The sequence below is a fragment of the Suncus etruscus genome, chromosome 13, assembly GCF_024139225.1.
Source record: "Suncus etruscus isolate mSunEtr1 chromosome 13, mSunEtr1.pri.cur, whole genome shotgun sequence".
Classification (NCBI taxonomy): domain Eukaryota; kingdom Metazoa; phylum Chordata; class Mammalia; order Eulipotyphla; family Soricidae; genus Suncus; species Suncus etruscus.
In genome coordinates this window covers 40,087,758-40,092,199 of record NC_064860.1, presented here as the reverse complement: position 1 = coordinate 40,092,199, position 4,442 = coordinate 40,087,758, and the positions used below count along the sequence as shown (strand labels likewise).

General features: G+C 37.2%; 1 non-coding gene across 1 annotated transcript; it reads right to left on the bottom strand.

Moving 5' to 3' along the window:
• Positions 1 to 3,093: 3,093 nt before the first annotated feature.
• On the bottom strand, positions 3,094 to 3,223 carry LOC126026959 (small nucleolar RNA SNORA22). Its single transcript, XR_007502141.1, has one exon. It is a non-coding gene; the product is annotated as a small nucleolar RNA SNORA22 (small nucleolar RNA).
• Positions 3,224 to 4,442: the final 1,219 nt, after the last annotated feature.

The following is a 4,442-nucleotide window of genomic DNA, read 5'->3' as shown; positions in this document are numbered from 1 at the left end:
AACTGGGACCTTGCTAATCCCGTCGTAGGTGTCTCCACAGCCGAGAGCACAAGTGACGGAGTGAACTCCGTCTGTTAGCTATGCGCTCTATCTCCTGGAAACTTAGTGGCTGGAAATGCGGCTTGGTGATTAAAGCCAAGTTTTCACAGGAGTCACGTGGGGTCAGACGCTGGTAGTTGACCTGAATAGAGGTTTTTGCCTTTTCATCTACCTGGTTCTTAATAAAGGCAGTGATTTTGCGGAAAATCCATGGGCCAAGAGAAAAGAGCAGCATGAGGCTAATAAGAGGGCCCAAAATAGTGGACAAGATTGTGTGGAGCCAAGGGGAAGAGAAAAACCAATCCTGGTACCAACCTTGTTCTTCATCGAAATGTTTTTGAAAATCTTTTATACCATCACCAATGTGTTGAACGCTGTCTCTAACTAATCCTGTTTTGTCTTTAAAAATACAACATTGTTCCTTAAGGGCTACACAGACTCCCCCCTCTTTCATAAGGGCAAAATCTAAAGCACGACGATTTTGGAGAACAACATCAGCAAGGGAACTAACAGTATCTGTGAGAAATTGCAGGCTAGTTTTGATTTCATTAATGTCTTGTTCCACTGCTTGAGTAAGAGTACGGAAATTGGATTGAGAGGATACAAGAGAGTAGATACCAGTGCCAGCGCCAGTAGCAGCGCCAACAGCAAGGAGAACTGCAAGTGTAACGGAGGTGAAGGGCTCACGACGGTGTCTAGTGAGGGATTGAGAAGAATGTGGATAAGGTGAAGTGCCTGTAGAGGGGAAAGTGTATTCTGAATGAATGGTGATTTTTGGAATGAGAATAACGAGAATACAGTAGTCATGTGAAAGGAGAAAAGAGGAACGAATGATAAAAGGAGTAAGGCCAGAAGCACAGGCAAAATAAGTACTATTGGGAGCTAACAGATAGGGTTTTGAAGAGGAAGAGTTGTAGATGTCAATAGTTTCGTTGCACACATCGAGTAATTGGCTAGGAGGCCGGGAGTCGTTAGGCTTAATGCAGAGGCCAGAGCCTACGACTTGACCGACTGTAATGCCATGTTGAGGTTGAGCGTGCCAACGGAGGTCAGAAGGGTTGGAGGTAGAGGAAAGGTTGCCAAAGACTGCAACACCTTCATAGAAGGGGGGACGAGGAGAAAAACAAAGCCAACATCGTTCATAGGCAGGATCTGCACAACAGTGAGTTAATGATGCTGAGGCTGAATTTTCCAGAGAAGAAGTTCAGAGTCAGTGGTGTAGATAGGAGGTTCAAACGTTGTGATGCTTTCATAAAACGGCGAAACTGGTGAATTGCAGATTCAACAGTGTTCATAGCTGGTGTTGGAGAGCGCTTGGGTAGAGGCATTGACCATTTGCAGGATGAGGATAAAGGTGGAAACCGACCAACAGGTTTGATGATTATTTTAGGCATTAACAAAGCTAAAACATAATAATCATGATAAGCAAGAAACATTTCAGTAACAATATGGGGAGAAAATCCAGTGGAACAAACAAAATAAGTGGAGTTGGGGGCTTCAATGAAGATGGAAGAGTTGTTAACAATAATGGTTTGATTGCAAATGTCTGATTGTTGAACAGGGGGGCACATATATGGTTTGAGTAAGCAAAGTTCCACGACCGTGACTTGTTTGCAATGGAGGTTGTTGGTGGCAATGGTGGGCAACCAAGGCAGCTAGGCAGAGTGTCTAATTCAGCATTGTCAAAGGTGGAGTCAGTAGAAACAGGTTTGCAGGAATGGCGGCTAGCAGGAGGTTTATAAGAAAACAGCTTGGCAGGAGGCAAAATGGTTACTTCATATAAAAATTATTTTTGAATACCACGGGAATGTTATTTGACCTCTGTTAGACTTTGGCATAAAAGAAAATTTTATAATTAACAATTGCTAATTAAAAAAATTTTTTTAAATTGAATATAAAGGATTTTTCTTAAACTTTTAGTTATTATGTAAAAGCTGGATGCTATTTTTTAGCCATAAATACATATTCTATAGGCCTGAACTTACACATAACAGGAAAGCCGGGTGACTGCAAAGTCCAGAAATTCTCCAGGGAAAAGTTATCCCCGATGGCCATTGAGAAATCTGGGGTTTGCCATCTCTCACACCTTCCGCCATGTTCTTAGAAGGACAAAGCTAGCTTAATACATAATTTTTAACACATGATTTTTAGTTGTAAGATGCCAGTCTGTGAACTGACCAGACTGAACCAGGTTGAAAAAATTAATTGAAATTTGAAAAATGGATAAGGCTTTAAAAATTGTATTATTATAAAATGTAGAGATAACAAATAAACAGACAAAACAAAACAACACTAAACACAACATTTTACACTTGTGGCCACTTTCATTCATCACAACAGACACATAAACAGATAAAAGGATTGATTTAAGACTTATTTATAAAAAATTGACAAGCGCTTTTAAATATTTAGCTAACATGTTTGTGAGAAGAAGAGAAAAAAAATTTTGTAGAAAAACTTTTTTAGTTTTGAGAAGTACTTAATGTAGATGGAGTGGAACTTTGCTGAAAATAAATTTTAAGGTTTAGATTTAACACAAAACATTTTTAAAACAATTTTAATTTGAAGTTTAAAACATTAAGTAAAATGGTTAATGAGCACTGTAGAAGGAGTCTCTACTTGGAAGTATGAAATGATTTGCTGTAAATGAATAGGTTTTCTTTAAATTGGTTTTGCAGTAGAACAGTAAGACAGCTGCAATAAAGTGTTAAAATTTTTATGATTAAACACAATAGCATGAACTATGATTATTAAAGGTATAAAAAACTGATTTTTTTTAAAAAACAAACAACTGTTTTTACTATGAAGACTTTAAGTGAATAATTTGTAAAAAATATTATATACCAAATTAACTAAATGCTTAGATTATTATAAAATATAGTTAAAGACATCTGATGTATTTACACACTTAGAACTTAAGACTAAAATTATATTTAATACTAGTTAATTTGCTTATAAAGTTTAGTTACTTTTATATATTACTTATAAAATTATATATAATATATTTTTCATTTATATTATTTTTTCACTGCGACACAAATATACAGATTTGTATAATGTGCTGATATTTTGAATGCACTTAAAATAATAGTTCTTTCAATGCAGAAATAAAGAACAACCATTGCTGTAGCACAAAGTTAAAACTAAGGGTACTATAAAGCACACCTAGGTGTTCACCGTGCATTAAATTAACTATATTGTTTAAAAAGGCTAACCACATTATTTTTCACATAATTTTGTAAATACTTTAAAAATTAAAATAAAACTTTTTTTTTTTTTTTTTTTTTTTTGTGGTTTTTTTTTGGGTCACACCCGGCAGTGCTCAGGGGTTATTCCTGGCTCCAGGCTCAGAAATTGCTCCTGGCAGGCACGGGAGGACCATATATGGGACGCCGGGATTCGAACCGATGACCTCCTGCATGAGAGGCAAACGCCTTACCTCCATGCTATCTCTCCGGCCCCTAAAATAAAACTTTTAATAGAAATATAAGACTTAAATTTAACACTTTTGTGTTTGTTTGGATTTTAAAACACAAAGAAGTTTTTCTTTTACCAATATTTTGTTATCTGTAAAGTGACAGAATCATGACCTTGCTCTAAAATTTTCTGAGAGGCAAAAAAAAAAAAAGTTTATTGCCCTTATCTTCATGTTGCTTTTTAATGTTTTAATAATTACTTTACACCACTTAATGCACTAAACCTAATAACACATATCTGACGAAGTGTAGGGCTGACAAGGTGAAGCAGAGTCTTTCACTGATAACTCGGGGAGGGGCCAGCACAGTTAACAGCAGGAAGGCTAGAGGCAAATTATTTACAGTCCGCAGGGTGTAATGATATAGAGAAAAAAAAAGCAATCTTTTAAGATTAATTACTAATTTATTGGAATTAGAGGGAATGGCAACCGAAGAGGGGAGTCTGGGTTGCAAAAGCACCATGGGGATCATGGTTTTATTAATTGATTTGAGAATATGCAAGAGATGCCACTTTTCAGATTTCTTTTGAATAACAAAGATTGGGTATTTCAAGATGAATTGGAAGGCTTAAAGTGGGAGTGGCAGGGCCTGAGCTGGCTGTTTCCCAAGGCTGGCAGGAAAGAGGCTGAAGGAGGCTGAGGACTGGTTTGAGCAAAATGTACTGAGTAAAAGGTACATTAGGCTCAGAAGTTTTAACAGCAAAGTGTAGATATCGCAAGGTTTTATGGCTTAGCAGCTGATACTTTGTAATTATCCTGCTCACTGTGCCCTTAGAATTTTTTGTAGGCACTGCAGCAGTTTCTGTTTTATGGCACTCAGCCTGACTTTTATTAGTTTGTTTCTTTGAATTCTCAAGAGGGGGGGGGCTTGGCCGTGGAATTCAGTGGGCAGAGGACAGACAGCTATAGATTTAGGAGGGCGGGGGAA